The sequence below is a fragment of the Malaclemys terrapin genome, chromosome 1 (assembly GCF_027887155.1).
Source record: "Malaclemys terrapin pileata isolate rMalTer1 chromosome 1, rMalTer1.hap1, whole genome shotgun sequence".
Classification (NCBI taxonomy): Eukaryota; Metazoa; Chordata; order Testudines; family Emydidae; genus Malaclemys; species Malaclemys terrapin.
This window is the reverse complement of record NC_071505.1, coordinates 213,575,874-213,603,336: the sequence shown is the minus strand read 5'-3', so window position 1 is coordinate 213,603,336 and position 27,463 is coordinate 213,575,874. Positions and strand designations below refer to the sequence as shown.

The window sequence follows — 27,463 nt, the reverse complement described above, 5'->3', positions numbered from 1 at the left end:
TAGGTAATAAGAATATTATTTTAAAGTTTGACCAAACATTCCTTCCCTTCTCAATTGAGAGGAATGGGATCATTTTACCAACAAATGTTGATAAAAATGGTGAATGTTGACATAAAACTAGATACTGAAGATTTTGTGGGATTTTTTCCTCTTTGTATCGTGAAAAGAAAGAGGTTTCAGTGAAAGAAACCACAGTGGAAAAAGAGACGAAGAGAAGAGGAGGTTTTGGGCTTTTCTGCCTTAAGAGAGGGCTGAAATGATTTTTTTTGGTTCTAGTATAGTGATTCTATAAGAGCTAAAGTTCAGAAGTGCCTAATTAAATTGCTTGTGCAAATCCCACATTTGAATATGCTTTAGGACATATTGACCCATTTTGTACCCTTAAATGCCAGTTTGGGCCTTATTAAATAGGTATCAGTTTTTTCTTGCATACTGGGTTACCTATTCACGTTGTGTCTAAAGTTAATACTGTGGAGACAGTTTTTGTTTGCATATTTTCTTTTACTCCACACCACCTCTATTGACTTCCTGACCTGCCTTATCTTCTAAACTGCTCCTTACAGTTCTGAACTAGGTCTGTGCATCCTCTCCAGCAACACTCTCTCTCTCTCTCTCTCTCTCTCTCTCCATGGTGTCACTAAATCAGCTTCAGGTTCAGCTAGGAAATATAAGACAACTGTATGCAAAATACAGAACCAAACTTATTTCCAAGGACACTATCCCACAACACTTTATCCCTAGTACAAATCATAGGCTTTCATGATTATTTATACATTGTTGCTTGACAACACGCTTTTTGATCCATTGCTTCTTAGCAAGTTTTTATCATAGGATATTAGACACCAAATAAGGGACAGTCTACAAAATACAAGACAGGTCACTCTAAGTTGATCTCCTACCTCATCAACACCGGGGACAAAAATTACGGTCTGGAGAAAAGCACCAAAAGTGACCTCATGCTGAATGTGAAGGGCCAAAATACTGTGCTCTGTTGCACCTGTGTAATCCCAATGCAGTTGCACAGCAAAGGCAGAACTTGGCCCAAAGGCCTATTTTTAGTATCTCTACTGCATTCACCCTTGCATTTAGATTCATCATCAAGCTCAGAGGCTCAAATTCGGATGTATTCTTTGGACTCATTTTTCCTGATGAATGCACTTAAATTTGCCATGGGAGGGGAGTCCGCCAGGAAAATGACAACATTGGAAGGATCTGTTTACCTCAATTTACTGGCAGGGAAAAGAGTCCAGTGTGGCACCAGAGATAATATTTATTAATTTTATCTTAAATACACTTAGAGCAGCAAAAGAACACAATGATGTAACAATATTAAATGAAGTGGTAACTGCAGATTCATGCATTATTTTATCATAAAATATTTACTCTCCTGGTATGTTATAAACAAACAATGGAGCCCTAATTACCCATAGATATTCTACAATTATCCCATGGTAATTACCCTAATTGGAATTGGCTCATTATTGAGAACAGAATTTGTTTTCTGTATGCTACAGGAAAATGAAGTTGGCAACTGCCTAAAAACAGCAGCCGTTTCAGCTGAGCTTACAGAAATTAAATTACCCTTTTAGAGCCCATCAATGTTCCCACAATCCAAGCAGTTTCACGTACAAAAACAATAATCAAATACAATTTCCAAAGCATGTTTTACTTTTATAGCCTTGTCTCCACTTCAGCATTAACAATGAATTGGTTGAGTAATAACTGTGATGCACAAAGCTCTAGCATAAACTGAAAGGCCATCTGAAACACTCTTCTGAGATACACGAATCATTTACCTTGTGAAGCCATTAAATGAGAGATGGGGGCTGAAAGAGAAAACACACTTTCTTGTGGGATTGGAATTTATTTTACACCACAGAGACACAGAGGTACTAGGTCTTGTTAAAACTGTGCCTGAAATATTTCTCATCAGATCTAAAACCAACAAACAAAAAAGCCCCAACCCCCTCAAAAATCTCATGAATATAAATAAGCAGATATCATGTTAGTAGGGGAGTGACTATAGTAATGAGATGATGCACTACTAGTGTGGATGTGGCTATGGTGATATCTCTGTTATGACTCTGAACATGACCAGCCTAAACCTGGGCTGAAATTCTAGCTCCATTGAAGGAAGAGTGTTGCCATTGACTTCAGCGAGGGCCAAGATTTCATCACTGATGTTTCCAGAAATCTGAGACAGTCTGGCTCAGATGTGTTCTCATCAAGTTAATAAAACTGTTGTGTCTTCTCCACAACCATCCTGATTCTTGAGTACTTTGTGCAACATTACAGGTTGTCAGACATTATACTGAACCAGAAAAGAAGCTACTACGTATCAGTATGATTATTGGGCCAACCTGATCCATGGTGTAACTGGTATTATACAAGACATGCGTATGGCACGTAATTCTTAACAACACTCCTGGCTGGCATAGCTATGCCAACGAACCCCCAGTGTAGATGCAGCAGTGTTGATAGCAGAGTGTCTGTTGATGTCGCTAACATCATATGGGGAGGTGGTGTTTCTGCACCAACAGAAAACTGTTGGCTTATGCCGTGTCTATGCTAGAGGGCTATGATGGCATAGGGATATCAGTATAGCTAGGCCAGCACAGGTTCTGTCTGTAAGACACAAAAGAGAGATTTCCTTACGCCAATCCCTTCTTTTGGTGGAGACAATGCTAATTTGTAATTCTCTTACAATTGCTGTGGGTGAAAAATAGCTCCTCTGAAATTGCATCTATGGAGATGGAAAGGTACAACAAAAAAACCATACAAGCACTTTGTAACAGTCTGAACATGGAAAGGGAAGTATGACTTGACATGCAAGATAATCACTACTGGCATTTGATTTATTAATGACATCCTGTAATGTGACAGGTCCTCAGCTGGTAACTGTATAGTAGGGACATTTTCTACAGCTCATCAGAGCTCTTCACTGTGTTTGATTATTCTCCTACGACCATGACAAGCTCATCTTTCTGTCACTGCTGCTGCTCCTAATATTCATATGAGTGTGGTTCATCAGCCTGTTTTTTTAAAATATAGACACATTTTTGTCTTTCTCCCAGAAACTTGCTAAGAATTTGACCTGAAAGACTGGAGAAAGGCAGGGCAAAGAGGAGGGAGCTGGGAATATGACTGAGCACTATTTATACGTAGGCTAGGAAATTTTAAAGGGATATACACCTTGAAGCATAAGGGTTTATTAGATATGTTGGATATTGGTAGGATCCAATGCATCAGGTGCTATGTGTGTAAGTGTGATCGCAGGAATCAAATAATCTTGCTACAATGTTTTCTTGGTCTTTCAAATAATTTGGAAGAGGATGTTGGCAGAGGATAACGGTTGCTGGAACTTGGTTGTCTTTATTTGCTCCTTGCTTTTGCCTGGCAATGGAAGGCTGGAAGCTGAGCAGTAGTTGGAGAGGTGTTGGCTTTCAGTGGACTGGGGGGAGGCCTCAGTCCTAGAGGGCTGGGTAGGAGTTTTAGAATTTTAGTTATAAGCTGGGGACGCATCAGTTGGAAGTAACGGAAGAGGAGAAGGACCTCGGAGTCCTGGTTGATCGCAGGACGCCTATGAGTCGGCAATGTGACGTGGCCGTGAAAAAAGCGAATGCGGTCTTGGGATGCATTAGGTGAGGTATTTCTAGTAGGGATAAGGAGATGCTGGTTCCGTTATACAAGGCACTAGTAAGACCTCATTTGGAGTACTGTGTGCAGTTCTGGTCTCCCATGTTTAAAAAGGATGAAATCAAACTGGAACGGGTACAAAGAAGGGCCACTAGGATGAGCCGAGGAATGGAAAATCTGTCGTATGAAAGGAGACTCGAGGAGCTCGGTTTGTTTACCTTAACCAAAAGAAGGCTGAGGGGGATATGATTGCTCTCTTTAAATATATCAGAGGGATAAATACCAGGAGGGAGAGGAATTATTTCAGCTCAGTACTAATGTGGACACGAGAACGAATGGATATAAACTGGCCGTCGGGAAGTTTAGGCTTGAAATTAGACGAAGGTTTCTAACCATCAGAGGGGTGAAGTTTTGGAACAGCCTTCTGAGGGAAACAGTGGGGGCGAAAGACCTCTCTGGCTTTAAGATTAAGCTTGATAAGTTTATGGAGGGGATGGTTTGATGGGATAAAGTGATTTTAGTCAACAGGTCAATAACGTGTCGTCGCTGGTAATTAGTAACAATGGTCAATGATGGGATATTAAAAGTTACTACAGAGAACTTTTTCCAGAGGGTCTGGCTAGAGAATCTTGCCCACATGCTCGGGGTTCAGCTGATCGCCATAGTTGGGGTCGTGAAGGAATTTTCCTCCAGGGTAGTTTGGCAGAGGCCCTGGAGGTTTTTCTCCTTCCTCCGCAGCATGGGGCAGGGGTCGCTTGCTGGAGGATTCTCAGCGATTTGAAGTCTTTAAATCATGATTTGGGGACTTCAACAGCTGAGTCAAGGGAGAGAATTCTTCCAGGAGTGGGTGGGTCAGTTTTTGTGGCCCGCATCATGTAGGAGGTCAGACTAGATGATCATAATGGTCCCTTCTGACCTTAGAGTCTAAGGGTACATCTACACTACAGGGGGGAGTCGATTTAAGATACGCAAATTTAGCTACGTGAAGCAGCTGAATTCGATGTATCGCAGCCGACTTACCCCGCTGTGAGGACGGTGGCAAAATCGACTTCTGCGGCTTTCTGTCGGCAGCGCTTACTCCCACCTCCGCTGGTGGAGTAAGAGCGCCGATTTGGGGATCGATTGTCGCGTCCCGATGGGACGCGATAAATCGATCCCTGAGAGGTCGATTTCTACCCGCTGATTCAGGTGGGTAGTGTAGACCTAGCCTATGAGTCTATGAGTTTGTCTTGGACTGCGTATTCTGCAGAAGTGCACAGAGGCCCATTGGGATTCTTGCCAATATAAAAAGGTCTCTCTTATGAATCAAGCATTATTTGGTTGTTTGTTGTTACTTTATTGAATCCTTCTATATTATCCCACCTAAATGGGGAGTAAAGCTCTTTGTTTATTTTGTGACCCTTGTGTGTGTATGTCCTTCTTGGGTGAGCTACTGGGTGTTAGACATGTATGGGATTCTAATAGTTGGAGCACCTACATCACTTGCCTCCTCATTTGTGGTGGGGTGGTCACGGCTACTGACTTCAACCAGTTTCCGTGCACCACTGCTCACAATGTTGTTTTACCAACTCATTGACATCTAGGCCCTGCAGCTGGGTGGTGGCTTGCTCTCCTGGAAAAAACTAAAAACAAAAAGGATTAGGAAGTCTTTGTGGTAAAGCAGCTTGGCTGCTTCATTAGGTGGGAGAGAAGCAAAGCTGGGATCCTCAGCTGCATGAGGTGGTGGTCAGATCAGAAGAATGCATCGTTTGTAATGTCTTTTGTCACTGGGCTGTTCAAGGCAGGCTATTGGCCTATCCTGGTCCTGTTCCTGGTCCATCCCAGAACAAAGGCATTCTGGAAATTTTAGTTCTCAGGGCTGAAAGGAACAATAGGTTTGATAGTGAGGCATGCTGGGAAAGAAGTAGGAGTATACTGGGCAAGACCTGAGGTGGTGCTCCCAGCTGAGAGGGAGCTGGTGAAAGAGCATGGGAGGGCTGTGGACAGAAGCCTGTGAAAGGGCCAAGGATAGAGTGGGTAAAAGTTACAATTGTTTTGTACTGAAAAGTTTGAAAAATTGTATTATGTAAAAGTGACCAGAGGAGTGCCCATTTACCCTTTTTATACCATTCCTTACTTCATATACCTCTATGTCCCCTCGTCTTTATCTCCTGTCCAAAGTAAGCAGTCCCAATCTTTTCAATATCTCCTAATGTGGAACTTTTCTCTTGCCTCTAATCATCTTTGTAATCTCTGGGCCCTTCCTCTCTCTGCTATATCTCTGAATTAGGGTGATCAAATTTGAACACAGAACAAAAGGTGAGGAAATGCCATTGATGTGAAAATATTATAATGCCATTATACATATTTATTTTCCATTCCTTATACATCCATACATTGAATTTGCTGTATTGACCAATGCTACAGATTTAACAGAAGTTTCATTGAGCTGTCCACATTAATACCCAGGGTTTTTTTTTTCTGAGTGGGCATCAAAGAGTCCTGTGGCACCTTATAGACTAACAGACATATTGGAGCATGAGCTTTCATGGGTGCAAGCAAAGAGTCCAGACTAACACGGCTACCCCTCTGATACTTTTCTGAGTGGTTACAATTAATTTAGAACCCAGTAAGGTGGCTGAGTGGATCAAATTATTCCTTGCAACGTATTCTTCTTTGCATCCATCAACAGTGAATTGCATCTGTCATTGTGTTGTCCATTTAACTAGCTTTGTTAAGTCTCACTGGAACCCTCAGTCTTTTCTAGTCTTGAGTAACACAAATAATTTTATCTCGTCTTCATATTTAGCCATTTCATTGTTCACATCCTTTACCATATTGAACAACACTGGTCTTGGTGTGGCACTCCACTATTAGTCTTTTGCCATGTTGTAAATTGCTAGGTGGTACAACCTTACCACTTTCAAGTGCAAGGTGCATTTCTTTGCCCTTACTTTCTCTAACGTAAATACATAGCAACATGTCTATTTTTTAACCCCCCTGCCCATTATTCCCCAAGACCAAACCAAAACCAAGACACTCCGCTGCACATGCTTCTCCCCCTGGGGAAAGATGAGAGAATAACTACTTAACAGATGTTAATCATCTTGTTTAATGCACTACTGGAAGATGCTCAGATACTGTGGTTATGAGCATGGTGTAAGAACATCTGTAGAATAGAATACAATACAATAGAATAGAATAAATTGACCTTTTATTCTTACTCTGTTTTCTTCTTTTAACCAGTTTCTAATCCATGACAGAACTTTATTTCTCATCCTATGACTGGCTAGGAATAATAAATATTGAATAATAAAACTAGTTAAAATTTTTCTAGTAAAAAGGTTTTTTGAATAAAAATGGACTTATCTCAAAAATGAAAACTTTTGTGAAAAAAATGCTGACTTTGTTTTTTCCAGTTGTTTAATTCATAGATTCCAAGGCCAAGAGGGATCATTGTGATTATCTAATCTGACCACCCGTACAACATAGGCCATAGAACGTCTCCAAAATAATTCATGGAGTGTATCTTTTAGAAAAACATCCAATCTTGATTTAAAAAATGTCAGTGATGGAGAATATACAATGACTCTTCGTAAATTGTTCCAATGGTTAATCATTCTCACTGTTAAAAATTTTCGCCTTATTTCCAGTTTGAATTTATCTAGCTTCAACTTCCAGCGATTGGATCATGTTATACCTTTCTCTGCTAGACTGAAGAGACCATTATTAAATATTTGTTCTTCATGTAGATACTTATAGACTGTAATCAAGTCACCCATTCACATTCTCTTTCTTAAGATAAACAGATTAAGCTCCTTGAATCTATCATTATAAGACATGTTTTCTAATCTTTTAATCATTCTCATCGCTCTTCTCTGAACCCTTTCAACTTTTTTCTAGAACTGCGAGCACCAGAACTGGACACAGTATTCCAGCAATGGTTGCACCAGTGCCAAATACAGAGCTAAAATAACCTCTCTACTCCTATTCGAGATTCCGTTTATGCATCCCAGCATTAGCTCTTTAAGGACATAAGAACAGCCATACTGAGTGAGAGCAATGGTCCATCTAGTCCAGTATCCTGTCTTCCAACAGTGACCAATGCCAGGTACCCCAGTGTCACATCGTGAGTTCATGTTTAGCTGATTATCCACCATGACCCTCAATTTTTTTCGGTGTCAGTGCTTCCCAGGATAGAGTGCCCCATTCTGTAAGTATACCCAATGTTGTGATTTCTTAGATATAGACTTTTACATTTAGACGTGTTAAAATGCATATTGTCTCCTTGCTCCCAGTTTACCAAGCAATCCAGATCACACTGAATCAGTGATCTATCCTCTTCATTATTTACCACTCTCCCAATTTTTGTGTCATCTTCAAACTTTATCAGTGATGATTTTTATGTTTTCTTCCAGGTCATTGATAAAAATGTTAAATAATATAGGGCCAAGAACCGACCCTTAAGGACCACACTGTAAACACACTCAATGATGATTCATTGTTTAGTTACATTGTTTTACAGTTACATATCAGTTAGCCAATTTTTAATCCATTTAATGCCTGCCATATTAATTTTATATCGTGCTAGTTTTTTAATCAAAATGTTGTGCGGTACCAAGTTAAATGACTTACAGAATTCTAAGTATGTTAAGTCAACACTATTACCTTTATCAACCAAACTTGTAATCTCATAAAAAAATTCAAGTTAAGTTGACGGACTCTATTTTCCATGAACACATGTTGATTTGCACTAATTACATTACCCTCCTTTATTTCTTTGTCTATTGAATCCTGTATCAGCTACTCCATTATCTTACCTGGGATCAATATCAGGCTGACATCCCATTTACCCCTTTTTGAAATTGGCACAACATCAACTTTGTTCCAGTTTTCTGGAGTTTCCACATTGCTCTAAGACTTATTGAAAATCAACATTAATGGTACAGTGAGATTCTCAGTCATCTCTTTAAAAACTTCTGGATGCAAGTTAGCTGGACCTGCTGATTTAAAAATATCTGACTTTCATAGCTTTTGTTTAACATCCTCCAGACATACTAATGGATTGGAACGGGTGTTATCATCAACATATGATGAGGCTATCTCTTTTGTTTTTTATTTCCAAATACAGAACAGAAATATTTATTGAACACTTCTGCCTTTTCTGCATTATTATTGATAATTCTACCACTGTCAGGATTCTTTTTGTTCCTAATGTATTAAAAATATACATACACCTTCACTTTGCCTCTAAACCAGGTCAGTTTTTTAACCAGCACAGCCTTCTTCCTCAGTTCTGGGATTGTGGCTTTTTGGGAATCTAGTAAGGTGTTCTTAAATGATTCCCAATTATCATTCAATTTTTCTGATTCAATTCTTCTACTCCACTGATGTGGCTAATAATTGTTTTCAGCTTTGTGAAATTGGCCCTATTAAAGCACCAAGTACATATATTACTGGTCTGGACTTTCTTCTGGTTGCATATTATAAATGTGGTCAAGTCATGATCACTTGTACCTAAGCTATCAGAGGGGTAGCCGTGTTAGTCTGGATCTGTAAAAAGCAACAAAGAGTCCTGTGGCACCTTATAGACTAACAGAAGTATTGGAGCATAAGCTTTCCTGGGTGAATACTCACTTCGTCAGATGCATGTCTGACGAAGTGGGTATTCACCCAGGAAAGCTTATGCTCCAATACTTCTGTTAGTCTATTAGGTGCCACAGGCAGGGGTGAAAGTAGAACTAGGGACTTACCGGTACCGGGCTGGGTTGGGGCCGGCTCTGGCCCCCGGAAAGAGCGGGGCCTTGGGTGGAAGGAGTGGGGTTGGGGCGGGTGTCAGAGCCAGCCCCGGCCCACCCTGTACCGGTAACTGCTCTCCCCCTCCCCCGCCAGGGTAGCAGTGGCAGCTGGGGGCTCCGGCAGCAGTTTAAAGGGCCCAGGGCTCGGCCGCTGCTACCACCCCGGGCCCTTTAAACCTCTGCCGGAGCCCCCGGCTGCCACTGCTACTCCAGGGCTCTGGCAGCAGGGCTCTGGGGGCTATTTAAGGGGCCAGGGCTGTAGAGGCAGCGGGCGCCCCGGGCCCTTTAAATAGCCCCCAGAGTCCCGCTGCTACTCCAGGGCTCTGGGGGCTATTTAAAGGGCCAAGGACTCCCCTGTTTCTACCGCTCAGGCCCTTTAAATAGCCCCTGGAGCCCTGGGGTAGTGGCGATGGGGCTCTGGTGGCTATTTAAAGGGCCCAGGGCAGTAGAGGCAGCGGGAGTCCCGGTCCTTTAAATAACCCCCCAGAGCCTCGCTGCCGCTACCCCAGGGCTCCAGCAGCGGGGCTATGGCGGCAATTTAAAGGGCCTGGGGCTCCAGCCAGTGCTGGGAGCCCCAGGCCCTTTAAATTGCCACCTGGGGAAGCTGGGCCGCCCCAGTACGGCGCACCGGCTCTTGCCGGTATGCTGTACTGGGGCGTACCAGCTTACTTTCACCTCTGGTCACAGGACTCTTTGTCGCTTTGTACCTAAGCTACCATTGTTTTTTAGATCTTTGGTCAATTCCTCTATCTTTAGGACAAGGTCTAATAAAGAACTCCCCTGTGTTGGCTGCACACTTCTTGAGTTAGGAAATTGTCATCTATAATGTTTAGAAGTTCTAACGATGTTTTAAGTACAGGCAGCATGAGACCTCCAGAATATGTCACTCAAATTGAAGGCTCCCATGATTACATAGGTGTTTTTTCTACATGATACATGGGTGTGAAAGGAGGGGTTTGTCCTGTTCCCTAGTGTGATTTGGTGGTCTGTAGCAGATACCAACTAGTACACATCTTTTGCTTTATTTGTTAGGACATTGGTCCATAAACATTTAAGATAATTTTCTTTTGAGTTATAAGTGACTTGGAAATAGGAAATTCCATTTTTGACATACAGTGCCACTCCCCCTCCCTTTTTGCCTGTTCTAGCCTTCCTAAATAGGTTATAACCATTGATTTTAACACTCCATTTGTGTGAATCATCCCACCAGGTTTCAGTAATACCAGCTAGATAGAATTTATGCTCAGAAATCAACCAATTCCATTTCCTTTTGATTATTACCCAGGCTCCTAGCACTGGTTTATAGGCAACTCAGGAATTGCTTTTCTTCATATCCTTTGTTTCCTTGATTCATTTTGTTCTCAACATCTCAATTTTCTGCTGAGTGCTCATATCTTCTCTCTTTTTACCCTCCTCTTTTGTTATTAGTTTAACCCCCTCCTAACTAGTCTAGCCAGCCTGTCCCCAAGGAAACTGATTCCCCCTTGTACTGAGGTGGAGGGCAGTCAAATAGTACAGTCTCCTCTCCCCATAGAAGGTGGACCAATCTTCCACAAAACCAAACCCTACTTGACTGGTGAAATTTTGCATTAACATTTTTATCGAAGATGCTATCAAAACGGTTATCACAATAATTACTGAAATTTTCATTTAGCCAAAACTCAGTTTTCCATAATTGAAACATTTCAACAATATTTTTGATTTTAAAAAAGTTGGGAAAAATATTTGAAAATCCAAAAAATGGGTCTGTTTCAAACCCTGTACAGTATTTCTTTACCATTTCTAGGGGTGGCACAATCAGTCACTGATTTAGAGGTTCTGGATCAAACATCAAATCCTATTGACTTTCCTCTGTAGGTAAGGTGGGCCTTCCAGTTGGGGGTCAGAGGCAGAAAGGTTAGGCCTAATATTCAGTGGGCAAGCATCAGGGCTGGCTCCAGGTTTTTGCCACCCCAAGCAAAAAAAAAAGGCCGGAGTGCCGCCTCTTCAGAAGTGCCGCTCCAAGCACATGCTTGGAACGCTGGTGCCTAGAGCTGGCCCTGGCAAGCGTTTGTCATAATGTCAAATCTGGCACATCATCATTTTCTATGATGTTACTGCTGCTGATGTAATGTCCCTCCTTATCTTATCTCTCCATCAATCTCTTATCTCAACTACCAATCTCTTTTTGACATGATACTACTCTGAACTACTCTTCAGTTCAGTCAGTTGAAACAAACTGGTGCTGAACAGGGCTATATGTTTGAAGCATTCTCCATGACCAAACTCTTAGTTTTGTTTTGTATGTGCTATGAGCTTTCTTTAGTGAAGACCAGGTGAAAGAAGTGTGCTCTTCACTTACAGTGCAAAGCAATGAGGTTTCACCTAGTTCTTAGTACATTATGTAATGGAGTTCATTCCAGAATCTTAGATCTGCCCCTGACGATGCTCAGACCCACACACAACCAAGCTTCACCCTTGCAGGGAATAATTTAATTGTACCACAGAAATGGAGTTAATGACCACAATCTTCATCCCAATGTGTGAGGTTTGTTTGAGATCCTGGATTAAAACTATTAAGGGCCTTGAAGATAAAGACTGAAATTTTTGAACTTTATGCAATATTCTATGGGGAGTCAATAGAGTGATGACAGGATGGGTTTGTTGTAGGGTTGTCAAGCGATTAAAAAAATTAATCATGATTAATTGCAGGATTAAAAAAATTAAGCGTGATTAATCTCACTGTTAAACAATAATAGAATACTATTTATATAAATATTTTTGGATGTTTTCCACATTTTCAAATATATTGATTTCTGTTACAACACAGAATTCAAAGTGTACAGTGCTCATTTTATATTTATTTTTGATTATAAATATTTGCCCTGTAAAAATAAAAGAAATATTTTTTAATTTACTTAATGCAAGTACTGTAGTGAAATCTCTTTATAATGAAAGTTGAACTTACAAATGTAGAATTATGTACAAAAAATAACTCCTTTCAAAAATAAAACAATGTAAAACTTTAGGGCCTACAAGTACACTCAGTCCATTGTTTTGGTTTTGAGTGCAGTTATGTAACAAAAAAAATCTACATTTGTAAATTGCACTTTCATGACAAAGAGATTGCACTACAGTGAAATTGAGCTGAATTGAAAAATACTATTTTTTGTTTATCATTTTTACAGTGCAAATATTTATAATTAAAAATAATATACACTTTGATTTCAATTATAGTACGGAATACAATATATATGAAAATGTAGAAAAACATCCAAAATATTTAATACATTTCAATTGGTATTCTATTGTTTAATAGTGCGATTAAAACTGCAATTAATGGTGATATATTTTTTTAATCACGATTAATTTTTTTTAGTTAATCACGTGAGTTAACTGCGATTAATCAACAGCCCTATTTAAAACCTTAATTAAAAGCACTGGCTTTATGGCCCTGTGATTGGGCGGCTGCCCCTCACTGGCAGAAAAGGGGTTAAAAGCAGCACTAGGGAGGCTGCGCCGGAGGCAGCCCAATTAGAAAGGGGCTGAGAGGACCAGCCAATCATAGCCCGGCAGGCTCATATAAGAAGGGCTGTAAGGCAGAGCAGAGTTCAGTAGCTGACTGGAGCTTGAGGGGAGAAGCCCAGGTTCCTAGCAGAGGGAAGAAGCCCCAGCACCTAGGACAATTAAATGCTGCAAGTGTGGACCAGGGAGTTAGAGAGCTCCTGGATGGCTGCTGGGGCCTGCAGGCTGAGGCCCTGAGGTAAGGGCAGAAGACCGTGCTGGAGCCGGATGGGAAATGGCCCCGGGGCAATGGACTGCAGTTGCCACTGAGGGAAGTGGTTGGGCAGAGATTGCAGGTCCCCAGGAAGGGGAGAACACAGAGTGTGGCGCAGCTGGAGGGCAGTGTTATGAAGAGGACATTGTGGTCCCGGGAGTGATGTGGGTTCAGAAGCAGAGGTGATGGTGGGTGAGACACCACCAGAAGAGGGTGCAGAGCTAATTCCCCGGACATCCAGTAGGAGGCACTGCAGTAGTGAGTCCCACCCCATCACACTCAATTTCAGCAAAGCCCTTAAGCATATGCTTAAGGTTTTGATGAACTGGGCTTTAATGGGGAGAGGGAGCGAGAGAAAGTTAAGCCACAAAGTTATACACCTTTGTTTTTTTAATGTTGTAAGACACTCCTTTAAAGTGGTAATGAGTGGAGTATAAAGAAAGAGATTTCTAATACTGAGGTGCAAAAAGGTTATCTCACATCTTTCTGTTTATAAATGTTGCATTTTGATATCAGAGTCTGGTGTGAGTTAGCAGCTCATGAAGCTGAAGGTGGAAAATAAATGTTCCTTTAATAGGTCTATTGAAGCCATAGTGCATTTCAGTTAATTTAAAACTACTCCTTTCCTGAGGGGATGTTCTCTCTACACTTACTCTGCTAGTGGCAGTGGCAGCACAAAGGGGAAAAATGAACCTTTAAAAATAACAAAAAGTTACTCTTGCAAGTACTTATCACTGCATTTAATAGACAGGTATTAATATAGTATTATAACGTATGGAGTAGCTTTTAGCAGGCAACTGCATCCAATTTCTTCCTCTTAATACATATGAGAGAGAAAACAGAGTTCTGAATTTCTTTATCTCCTCCAGCCTTACTATATCAGGAAAGATCTATTTCCACTAAATACATCTAGTCCCCTTGTGCACTGAGAGTGACCATTGGACAGAAGGGAATGCCTTAATTTCTTTCCCCGACAGAGATGGCATAGTTATTGCAGTCACAGCTTTTTAATGATTAATTTCTTCTGACATTAACCTAAATGATGCTGATGAGACATTTTTTTTTCACAGCTTCAGGGCTCACATAGAAACAGAATGAAAATTCTGGTCTGGATCAAGGGTAAAAAGGCCATTTGGTTTGCTCATTCTATAAAAATGTTCACTTTACAAACTTAAAAAATGCTTTTGGCCAAGGGCTTCTCTCTATCCTCTTTGTTCATCAAGGAGATCAGCTGCCATCCAGTAATGGATAGCACTAAGTTGTATTTTTAAACTATAACTATGCATTGTAGATATCTCCATCAGGATGCCTGTGTGGTCTGTTTTCTATTTGTAGAGACCCATCTATTCCGTGTGATGGGGTACACCTGCCCCGTAATGGACAGAAAGGGCTTAACCCCATACGGCCCCCTCGCCCCTGCTGGGCATGCTCCAACTGGAATCTCAGTAGAACAGTGAGCAGCCCAGTTCAGTCTGTTCTCTCCTCTGCGGTCAGAGGACATGTATTGCAGGCTCCTAGCCAGGAGCTGTCAGAGCCCCAGACCACGGAGTCCAGCCACACCGAGACCCAGGCAAAAGAGGCAAAACCCAGGCTATGGAAGCCTGTGAGGGGAAGGAGTCATCAGGAGCATCACCTGCCGACTACCCTGGAGACCCAGAGGACCTGCAGCCTACAGAGCCGGAAGACAGGATGGGAAGTACCTCAGGGGAACCAAACATTGATCTGGTTGCGAAACCGGGAACCGAGTCAGCATGTTTCAGATAGAACCCCACTGAAGGATGGTCTTATTGACTCTGGCCATTAGGCCATATTGCCCTAAGGCTAAAGGCAATCCCACTGACTCTGGCCAATGGGTCATACTGCCCTGCATCGAAGGGTGTTCCTATTGACTCTGACCATTAGGACATACCGCCCTGAGGAAAAGGACAGTTATTTGGACTCTGCTGCAGGGCTATAATGCTTTCCCCACCCTCATGGGGTGAAGGTGCTTTTGTAAACATTTAACATACAAACTAAGGGAAAAATCCTAAGCACATACACATTTACTTTATAAAATCAACCCTCCCCCAAACAAAAATGTGAATTGTCAGCAATGTACCCTCCTCTGACTGCCGTAGTCATCAAGACACAGCTGTTCCTTGTCAACAATTAACCACAGGCTTCTTAAGGGCCAGATTACGGACTAGTGGCTGTACAACCTGGGGGTGGAGGGCCATAAGGGATGTTTTATTCACAAGTAAAATTTTATTAAACCCAGTGGACTGCTCTGTCTTTATGGCTAGTTGCTACCAGCACAACTCCCCATATTACTTGTTTTCCTGGTGTCCTCTCAATACCAGTCCCTCCAGGGAACATGGGTCATCTGACTCTAGTTCCACTTATCATGATACAGCTTCCCTATTTTAACAACATGTTAACATTTACATTATAATAAATAATTGATGCCCTGTGTCCCTTCAGCCAGAGGTTGCTAGCACATTGCTGAGGTGGAGTCTCATCTTTATTACAGACTCCGCAAGCTACATAGTCTTCGAGATAGTTTAGTCTCTTCACAGATGCCCACCCTGGGAGAGACTTATCTGTTTCACTGTCACCTATCTTTAACAAACTTTCTCTTTGTGGAGAAAGAGATCGTGGATGATCTCTGTATCTCTGTAGGCTTTCTCTAGAGTAGTGTCTGCTGGCTTGTAAGTGTCTTCTCTTCCTTTTGCATCACCTCATATGACTTGGTTACCACTGCATTCCTCATGATTCCTTTAGTCCACTCATAATGGTGTCTCTCTAATGGCTGGATCATCACAAGAGTGCCTGTATCCAAGACTGGTAGGTCCTTAGCTGACCAGTTGTTCTCTAGTGCCTGCTTTCTCTGATTGTTGGTCATCTTTCAGTGGCATCTCCATCCTTTTGGCTGCACAGATCTAATCTCATTGGAGCAGGATTTTGGACCTTTGTCCCATCAGTGCCTGAACTGGAGCATTTTGGTACGCCTGTAATGACACATTCCTGTGTGCCAAAGATGCTAAAAAGGGGTCTGAATCAGAAGAAACTTCCTTGTGTAACAGTCACTTAGCTGTTTTCGCAGCTAATTCTATTTTACCATTACTCTGTGGGTATGCTGGGGAGGAGGTGTGATGGTCAAACTCCCATTTGTGTGCAAATTCCTTTAATTCTTCTGAGATAAATTAGGGTATGTTGTCAGTGAATACGGTGATCGGACTGTCATATCTTGCAAAGTGGGCCATCCGTTTGCCAATGACTGAATTTCTTCTTGTATTAGGCAGGGCATCGACGTCCCAGAAATTTGAATAGTAGTCCACTGTAATCAAGTACTACTTTTCATTGGAGGTAAATAAGTCTGCTGCCACCTTTTCCTATCATCGGGTGGGCAGCTTGTATGATAAAAGTCTTTCTGATGACAATTATCACATGACTGGTAGGTGTCACCCTTCTGTCAAGTATATATGCCCTGCCCAGGGTGTCAGCAAATGCCAGTAATCTTCATGGACAAAATCTGATCTCTCTACCTGGTAGCACTGGAGGTGCATCAACATGTGCTACAATCTCTTTGGTGCACTAAAAAGGGGCTTTGCTATGATTATCTCCAGGGGTATGTGGTCTGATTGTGCTATTATTGGGGGCAATAGCTGTACTGATGGAATTGCTCCACTCTAAATACCAGAACCAGAAGTTCTTTTTCTATTGGGACATTCCCCTGTTCAGTCTCTGACATGGTCCTGCAGGCATAAGTGACCAGCTGCTCCTGCAAAAGAGATGTATTAGTGGCTCTCTCGGCTGGTGGTACTTCAGGATGGGGCATCTGTTATCATTAGTTTCATTGTGTTAAATGCTTGCTGTTGAGGACCTGCCCAATCCCACTCAATATCCTGCCTTGTATGGGTTCTGCTACTGCACCAGGTGTGGACAGAATTTGGCCAGAAAATTTATCATTCATATGAAGCACTGTAACCCTTTCACATCCACTGGCTCTGATGTGTCTCTGACTGCCTTGATCTTGTTGGGATCTGTTTTTTAATTCCTCTGCTCTGAGCAGATGTCCAATGTATGTCAGCTCACTCTGTTTAAACTGCATTTTTCCTGGGTTGAATTTCATGGTCTTGTCCTTGCATCGCTGTAGGAAAAAATGTAGTTCTCTGTCATGGACTTGTCAAGCTTCTGTATCTTTACTCCCTTTACCTACAATGAGGATATCATCTTCAATAATTTTCACCCCAGGCAGTCCTTCCAGCACTTGGGTGAGTCTTCTCTGGAACACCTCTGGTGCTGGGCTTATGCCCATCAGCATGCACAGCCATCTGTAGCAACCAAATGGTGTTGCAACAGTTATCAGCATGCTGGACAATTTATTTAGGCTTATGTGTTAAAAGCTATTCCTCACATTATGGACTGTAAAGATTCTGGTTTTGAAAAGTTGTGGCTAGATATCATCATCAGTTGTGGGCAGTGGCATCTTTTCAATGCTAGGTTCAGTGGCTTTGGGGCTATGCAGATGTGCAATTTGCCTGGTGGCTTCTCTACCACCACCATGCTGCTTATCCAGGCTGTACTGGCGTCTACTGGTGCTATGATACCCCTGCACTGCAGACTTTTGAGCTCCTTGCATGCTGGATTACATAGTGCTACTGGAATGTTCCTTCACGGTAAGTGCACAGGTACCACTGTGCAGTCTACTTCAGACACAGCTTTACTTTGAGGCACTCACAGGTGAACATTTATTCACCCAAAGGTACATAAAAAGCAAAGAAAAGGGTTAAAACAACAAAAGGCCTACATGTCTAGGTCTTACCTAAATCTTATCCTTTCCTTGTTAGTTTTTGATAAGCTCCAGACAGACCAGGAACCTCTATTTATGGACTGAGACGAACAGCTGGCCCTGCTTCAGTTTTTCCTCTCTTTTGGTGTCGCTCCCGCAATGTCGCCCCTTGAGCAACTGCTGACTACTCATGCCTCCCCTCCCCCTCTCAGCAGTGGTTTTGAACAGTTTAGTGTCCTTTGATCTCGGGCATCAGACCTGGAACAAAGCCTGTTAACCTAGATTCAGGTAGGCACTTTCTAATTAATAGGCCACCCATTGTTCTTCTAAGGAACCTTGTTATTTTCTTCTGAGATCTTCTCTCTGTCATAGTTTCATTTCCTGCTTGTTTCCCAACAGCTCCCAATGAAATGGCACCAGTCCATTTCCACATTGTAATAACCCAATATGGCAATGTCTGGAGTATCTTGATAGGTCACATTCATGAAACTATTACAAATTAACCTCGTTGTCTGCACTACCTACTAAACACAGTCAGTGTGCTCAGAAGACACAGTCCCTGCCCCAATTATTTTACTTTCAAAATTAGGAAGGCATCAGGTTACCAGAAAAAGTAATGGGATGCATGTGCAGACTCTTATAAAATATATTAATACATCTTTCCTTGGGAAATTAATATTCATGGACTCTTCAGAAGGATTTTCTAAGATGATGTAAGCTGGCTTTTCAGATGACATGTGGAGAACTGCGAAATATTCATTTTTTTTAAATTCATTCATTTTTATTCATTTTGATAGTTACCCATGTGATATTTTTTTGCCTGAATGCATCATTAGCTCAAAAGGGGTTGTTAAAGAAACCTGGCAGGAAAGGTAAAACTCTGCTTTAGAGAAAGACCTTCCCCTCAAGCACAATAGCCAGGATTATAGCCATGAAAGGGGACTCCTCAGCCCCATTGGTGACAGGCCTGTTTGCCAAATCCAAGAATCCAGGGATCAAACGACAGTAATTTTGTAAAGGATCTGCCCTTTACACAGGGAGGAGGACGTTGTCGGTGGCTACAGACTGATGCAGGCCGACAGCAAGCAGGCTGTAACTTAGCCCTGGTGCTCCTCGTTCTTCCTGGGGACCAAGTCAGCCCAAACCAGGAGCCAGAGGGGAATGCCAAGCATGGGTGAGACAACATACATGAGGTCCCTGTCGTTTTAAATTCACTTCTCTAAGTGCTATGCATCTTTTGGGAAAATAAAGAAGCTGCTTTTGTGTCATTGCATGCTGTTACTGTCCACAGGCTTCCAAAGAAAATGTCTGGAAGGTATCAAGTCTTTTGGGCCTGCTAAATAATCTGGTTGACAATCAGGGGCCTGTAATCCAAGACACACAGGGAGAGCGACTGGACCATGTTGTCCAACCCAAAAAAGTGGAGACATGGGGGACTGCAAAACGACTCAGAAAGGGCAGCCTACCCAGGGACTGTGACAACTGAACTCATTAGAAAAACTCTCCTACTGTATATAAACAATTACTATTCAAGTGGGTCTGTCTCATGTGATCTTCTGAAACAGTTATGTAAAATGGAGAATATTTCAAATTTCTAGGAGTAGTTTGTATTGAAATAAACTTGGAATACTTACTAAGGGTAAGATATATATTATAATATCTTACCCTTAGTATACACCCATCCATGAAGGTAGTTTCCTATATATATATATATATATGGGTGTAACCCATTCATTGGTTTATGAACTCAGATTACTCCACAGATTATAAAATAATGGCTCAATGTTTGAGTGCTGGATTTCAGGAGGGGTGCAGAGAAGAAGGATGATCCAGTGGTTAGGATGCTAGATGGGGACATGGGTTCAATTCCCTGCTCTGTCACAGACTTGTATGACTTTAGACAAGCCATTTAGTCTTTCTGTGCCTTGGTTCCCCTTCTGAAAAATGGGGATAACAGCACTTTACCTTCTCACGGGTGTGTTGCACAGATACATTAAAGCTTGCGAGACTTTGAGATACTATGTGGTAACCCAGAGTACAGGGGAGGGGGATAGATAAGACAGCTCAATAGCCTAGTTTCAAAGAGGCAGTCAATGCAATTGCGTAAGTCAGGTGGTAGAGCTGGGTGGGGATCATGATTGGTTTGGGTGTGCTGCTATACAGATTCACCATCAAGAGTGGGGGTGCAAAGAGCATGGAGGCTACTTTGGCTATGAAGACAGTAGCAGCTGAGGTCTGGTCTACACTGGGGTGGGGGATCGATCTAAGTTACGCAACTTCAGCTATGTAAATAATGTAGCTGAAGTCGACGTACTTAGCTCTACTTACCGTGGTGTCTTCACTGCAGTAAGTCGACAGCTGACACTCTCCCGTCGACTCCGCCTGCGCCTCTCACACTGGTGGAGTACAGGAGTCGATGGCAGAGTGCTTGGCGGTCGATTTATCGTATCCAGACTAGACACAATAAATTGACCCCCGCTGGATCGATCGCTGCCCGTCAATCCAGTGGGTAATGTAGACAAGCCCTGAGGATCAGATCTGCTGCCAGTGCATGACCTGTTCTTGCCTCTGCCTCCACAGAGATCATCAACCCAGATACTCGGTACTGAGCAGATTTGTCTCTGACTGATCAATCCTTTCTATTACTCAATCCCCAAATTCCTATTGAAGTCATTGAGGGCAGTTGATATATAAGCTCCTCCTATTTTTCTGAACAAGAAGAAATGATTTCATCTTATCACTAAATTTATTTTTCAGATGGAAAGACTGTTAAAAGCAGTAATTTTGTACGCCTCCTTTAATATGTAATATCCGGATTATAGTGAATACGGCCCTTAAAAATTAACATGTACTCAAATCAATCCCTGATGGAAAAGGATCTGAGTTCACCATTACCTAGTCCTTGTGACTCATCAAAGCAAAGGAGACAAAATACAGCAGAGCTGCATTAGTCACTGGTCCTACTACTGGAAGAAAACTGTCATCGTGCCTTTTTTTTTTTTTTTTAACAGCATACCATATGCAGCATTTAGCTGATTCGTAGTGACTCCAGGGACAGTGATGACAAAAACACCCTGAACCTCAGTAATCTTTTATTTTTGTTCTAGACTTTGCAGTCAGCTTGATAATTGCGTGTAATGCCTGAAAGCTTCTTAGATTCTTCATGGATCTCAAAGCAAATCAATGCAGAGTTTGGTAAAGAAAACATGCTTGCATGTTTAATATGGATCGCTTTTTCCAAGCTAAATTGGAATATGAAAAACCTCAATATCTCACTGGGGTGTTGGGAAGTATCTGAGTGCTTCACTAATATCTGTGAAGCACTCAGATATGAGAGTGATGACCACCATACAAATGAGGAAATGGATATTTCCATATTCAGAGCAGAGTTTGAATGGTGTGTGGCAAACAAGGGATGGGGCCACACAGACATAAATTGTTAATTCCTGATTTGTGAGTGTTTGATTTCTCCCTGGATTAACACTAGCAAATGTTCTTTAAAGTGAAACTTGTACTTGTAAAAAAGTTTCCAAAAGGTCAATGCTGAAAAGTGAATTTCTTTCTGCATTCTCAGGGGAAGAAACCTCACACACAGCATAGGCAGCAGCAGGGCACATTCCTCATACTACCTAGCCTATGTACCTGAGCCCTAACATACAGGGGTCCATTTTAAGAATAGGAAGTAGGTTCATGTTCATGCAATCCATGGCGCCTCTGCTGAGGTTCCAATTAGTGTCCAGTTCTGCCAGCAGATTCTGTGATGTGGAAAGAGAATTGTTCATTATATTCATACAGAGGATCCTTTTAACCTCCAGCATACTTTTAAAACAAAATTAACTCCCTTTTTTTAGAGGTTTGTTATTGCAAGAGAAACAATTTAGATTTGTCCAAAGGCTGCAATCCTGCAACACTTACATGCTTATCCTGAAGGGTGAAAGTAGTGTCCATGATGTCAGTGGGACTTTTCATGTGCTAAAAATTAAGCAAGTGTTTGTTTGCAGGGCTGGGACCTTATTTCATATTTTAGCATAGCTATGGAACAGCTCATTGGTGGATTGTGGAACTGACTTGACCAATTAAGTTAAAAGTGACTCGAACGCCATTGCATGTAATAGTGCTCTGTGTCACTTTGTGCACTTAACCCTTTAAGAGGCATTGGTCCAGTCCACGTGCACTTCATTAACAGCCTCTTGATGGGTCCTGTTAACGTGGGTCTACACAGCCCAGGGCAGTGAGCCTCCCCATCTGGGTTGAGTGACTTAGTCTAGCAGGGTCTATGTACTGTGCTAAAAATAGTTGTGTAGATGCTGTGGCTCAGGCTCTGAAGCCTGGGGAGAAGGGTGGGCTTCAGGCCTGAGCCACAACTTCAAAGTGCTGTCTATAGAGCTATTTTTAGAGTGTCCCTCAGTATGCTGACTGAGGCTTGCTGCCCTGGGCTGTGTAAATATACCCATAGAGGGTTTCTGGTCTCTTAAAAGGGCCAGAGAGCCAGGTAATAAGAAGAGGAAGCTGTAGCAGAGTGAAGCTAAAGAGAGCAGAAGGCTGTAGGTAAGTCTGAGGCTTCAGGGCCTACAAGACTCCAGCCAGAGAGTGAAGCTGGAAGGCTTGGATCCTCTCCTGGGAAAAGGGTAGAAGCCCCAGAACTGAGTTTGTTTTGAATTCTAAACAACTAGATGAGGCCCAAAAGGGAAATGTGTCAAGTACTTTGGTCTGTTGGGGTTTATTTAAGGAGTCCTGAAGAGGGAAACTGCGGCAGGATGCTGCAGAGTCACCCTGCCTATTAGGATCTGTGTGGGAAGTGGCTGACTCTGGTCTAAGAGTTTTATGTAGTGATTGGCAAAACTTAAAAGGGCCAGGAGGTCAGTTCAGAGAAGCAATCAACACTTCGGATCATGGACATTTTTTTGGATGAGTAAAACTGAGCAGAACTTCATGATGACAGGTTCTTGGCTCCAGATTTCTGGTGTTACTGCTTTTGGTAACCAGAGAAGTACCAGAAAAAGACTGCCTTTCTCACTAGAGATGGGCCTGAACCAAAACGTATGACTCAAGCAGCTCTGAACTTTACAGTATTCCAAATTTACTGACACATCATGATACATGTTGGCTCATAACATTTCTTCTCTAAAAGCAGATTAACAAAAAATCCCACTTCGAAGTGAGAAGACCTTGCACTACTTGGACAAATGTTTGGGTGAATTTTTTCCCCACCATGTAAAACTAATAGTTCTCAGACAAATACAGGTAACAGACTTTCTTCAGCACATATCTAGCTCTTCTTTCATTTTAAGGATCCTAGATTTTCTTCTTTATTTGATTTATGCACCAGTATCTTGGGCTAAGATTGAGAGACAAACTCGATAAAACAAGTACTGACCTAAATTTTTCTTCAAAGCATGAACTGAAGTAAGAGATGAAAAATTTACTTCTTCTTAGCATTTCCTTATACTCCTACCTTACCTTGTGGTGGGTCAGGATCAGAAATGGAAACACTGAAATATTGCATAAGAGTCTATTCGCGTGGTATTTATGATTCAGCCAACACCACAAGAACCTGAACATTTTTCAAGAAAGCAACTTCTGAGATTTTTTTTAAGCCCAGATTTCTAGCATGCAGGTTCCAATTTCTGGATGCTTCTCGGCAACCCTAACTCTCAAGAGGTTCAAACTTTCTACTCACACAAAACCAAACACCCCTGCCCGCCCCTCCTCCGAGGCCCTGTCCCTACCCCACTTCTGAGGCCACACCCCCGCTCACACCATCCCCCCGCCTTCTGTCACTCGCTCTCCCGATCCTCACTCACTCACTCATTTTCATGGGGCTGGGGCAGGAGGTTGGAGTGTAGGAGGGGGTGACAGTTCCGGCTGGGGGTGCAGGCTCTGGAGCAGGGCCAGGGATGAGGGGTTCAGAGTGTAGGAGGGGGCTCCGGACTTAGGCGGGGGGGGTTAGGGTGTGGGAGGGGCTATGGGCTATGTATGGGGTGTGTGAATTGTAGGGTGGGGCTAAAAATGAGAGGTGCAGGAGGGGGCTTCAGGCTGGGGCAGGGGGTTGAGGCACGGGAGGGTGGGTCAGGGGTGCAGGCTCCTGATGGCACTTATCTCAAGCAGCTTCTGGAAGCAGCAGCATGTTCCCACTCCAGCTCTTATGTGAAGCTGCAGCAAGGTGGCTCTGTGCACTGCCCCATCCGCAGGTGCTGTCCCCACAGCTCCCATTGGTCACGATTTCTGGCCAATGGGAGCTGTAGAGCTGGCGCTTGGGGTGAGGGCAGCATGCAGAGCCCCCTGGCTGCCCCTTCACATTAGGAGCTGGAGGAGGAATACCGCTGCTTCCAGGAGCCATGTGGCACATGGAGCCACGGCAGGCAGGGAGCCTGCCTTAGCCCCGCTGCACTGCTGACCGGACTTTTAATGGCCTGGTCAGTGGTGCTGACCGGAGCCGCCAGGGTCCCTTTTCACAGGGCGTTCCAGCCGAAAACCAGACCTCTAGCAACCCTATTGAGAGTTTGTCCTGCTAGTATTATGACTTTTGTGTTTTAATTCAAACTCTCTCTTTTATCCCTGACTTCCACTTATAAAATCTATAAGACCAGCATACCAGTTTCATACACGGTCATGGGGGAGCATTTGCATTTTACCTTGTTAAGTCAAGGTGCAGCTATCTCATACATAATGCACAGGTTCTTGTAGAATAATATCAACAGGCAGTGCTCAGCAGATTTAAATAAACTCTCATGGGAGCGTCTGTGAAGACCAGATGTAGCTGCTAAAGATAATATAAATAACCTTCATTTTATTTGTCACCAGGTCATCACAATTTTACCCAGTTGCCCTTTAGGTCCCTCCTCTGCTTCTGCTTTTGTTGCTCACCCTGCCCTGTCTTACCACCTTCCATGACATGAATTCATGACTGTAATTATTTCTTTCTACTTAGTTCACATTCACTTTGATTCAAGCTTTTCCCTGACTCACTGTTTCTATCTTCAAAATCATGAGTATATATGTGCAAAGTCTTGGGCTAATGTGAAATGACACAGACATCAAAATGTGTTATTCAGACCTCCATGAATAATGCCCACTCATCCTTTAGTACTTTCATATTGTTTTGTTAGCACCTTTATGTTAGTTGGGGAATGGTCCTGCTATTGTGGGGAACTTTCCTGGCTTATACACTACCGTGGTGAAATGGGCTGGCGAAAGAATCATAGAATATCAGGGTTGGAAGGGACCTCAGGAGGTCATCTAGTCCAACCCCCTGCTCAAAGCAGGACCAATTCCCAATCTGAGGGATCTCCCACTTCCTTTACCCAGAGGCCTGCCTGACCTCAAGGGCTCCCCTTCCACTCTCCTGTGTGGCAGAGTCCTTGTAAACCCAACAAGGCTGAGCCCAGGATTCCTGGTGGGCTCAACCCCCAACCTTGTCGTGATCACTGGATGCTTCCCCGACTTACTGATCATTACATATAGTTCAAAGAAAATACAATTTATTAAACAGCAGTCAATTAAAAAATAAGGAAAAAATGGGAAAGGTTAAAGAAAAGCACATAACCCTGCTCTGTGGCATGGGGACGTCACAACCAGTGTCTCTGGAATGTCAGGGAAGTTCACTGTCTGTCCCTCGCACATCCCAGGCCCTGGCTATGCTGCAGGGTTGGACACTTGCTCTGGTGGTGGCCACACACCCTCAGACTCTAGGGGGCAGGACCCTTCTTCCCAGTGTCACCCCCGCCCCGTCAGGGTTACAATCCCCCGCCAAGTCTGGCCTGCAAGGCCTCTTGGCCAGTGGCATCTCCCTGCGCTGGGCCCGCTGCCCAGGGTCCCCCTCGCTCTCCCTCGCTCTCCCCAGCTGCTCACCGCACTCAGCTGCGGACTGCTCCAGCCCCAGCTCCAGCTCCACCCTGCCTCAGCACAGCTGCTGCTCTGCCTTCAGCTCCCTGGGCTGCTTCTCTGGCCCCTCTGGCTCTGGTTGCTACAGCTCTGCCCCCAGGACAGGTCTGTTCTCTGGGCTGCTTCTGTGGCTCTGCTCCCAGACCTGACCTGCTTCCTGGCTGCTTTTCTGGCCCCTCTGGATCTGGCACGGCCCTGCTCCCCAGCTCAGCTTGGGCCCCTGCTTTCTCCCTAGCTCGCCCCACTCTGTCTGACCCTGGCAATTCCAGCTCACACGGAGGATGGGACCCCCCTGGCCTCATGACTCCCTGATTAGCCTGCCTGCCCTGTCAATCAGGCTGACTTGGAGCATTGGCCTCTCCCCATTGGTCCTGGAAACTGTCAGTCTCAGGGTCCTGATTTCCCATCGACCCTTCCCCTTTCTTTTGGCAAAACATTCCCACTGAGTTGTAGTAAGGGGTCAACAGTCCCCTTACATTTACTTCCTGCCTCCTTCCATTTATTTAGCTACTTGGTCATTGGGACCTGTTGTATCCACCAAGCAAAGTATTAACAACTTCAACAGAACTTTATTTACAGTGGAAATCTCTTTTCCAAGCTGTAGCTGCACACTCTGTAACTCTCCCACTCTCCTCAACTCCTCCCCCCTCCTTCCTGTTTCCTTTCCTTTCAGACTCCCAACAGCCAGTGCTCCCAGTTCTAATAATCACATGCAGCATCTAAACACCACATTCCCTCCTTTCTTAAGAAACTTTCCAAATTAAAATAAACATTGTTGTTCTAACCACAGGAACAAACATGAAACAAGACACTATACTGTTGGCAGGAATATTACACTGAAAACACTGTAGATACTACATAACATAGTCTTTAGTCCAGGCAGGTGGTTGTCTGAGTCTGACAGGCCGTCTCTCAAGCCCCGGTTCCAGTGCAATGTCTTGTTGTGTTGGTTCTACAGTGAAGTTATCCAATGCAGACTGGGTGTTGGCATAATCTCCTTTTGGTGCATAGGCAGGTGCAAGATAAGCAGCATTCCATACCCGCCCATCAGAAAGTCGATAGGTGTAAGGTCCCTTCTTCTCTATGATTTTAAAAGGAGCTGTGAATTTATGGTCCCCTTTTCGTAAGAGTCCAGGTTCTCATATTCTAACAAAGGAACCACACTCAAACTTTGGTTCCTTAGCACCCCGCCGTTTGTCTGTGAAAGCCTTACACTTTTGCTTGGTTCTGTTCAACTGTCTTTCTCACATCATCCTTGTGTGGGGTATCAGGTCGTGCCTTTAACAATCCAGCAATGTTCAGTTTAGTAGTGATCCGTTTCCCATGAAGTAACTCTGTGGGTGATCTTTGCGTTGTGGCATGTCGTGTAGCCCGGTATGCTTGCAAGAAATCAGTAGTGAAGGGTATCCACAATCACCCTTCCAGTTTAGCTGTTTGCAAACTCTCTTTTAAACTTCTGTTAAACCATTCGATTTCCCCATTGGCTTGAGGGTAATATAGGGATGACCTCCTGTGTAAAATGTTCCTCTCTGCTAGAAAAGTTTCAAACTCTAGGGAAGTAAATTGACTACCATTATCTGAAACCAGTTCTTTGGGGTTACCTTCCCGGCTAAAAACTGAAGAGAGGAACTTAATTAC

At 43.2% G+C, this 27,463-nt stretch overlaps 1 long non-coding RNA gene across 1 annotated transcript; it reads left to right on the top strand.

Moving 5' to 3' along the window:
• Window positions 1–13,035: 13,035 nt before the first annotated feature.
• Window positions 13,036–15,426, top strand: LOC128824621 (uncharacterized). The gene is made up of 2 exons (XR_008442518.1): window positions 13,036–13,155; window positions 14,506–15,426. It is a non-coding gene; the product is annotated as an uncharacterized LOC128824621 (long non-coding RNA).
• Window positions 15,427–27,463: the final 12,037 nt, after the last annotated feature.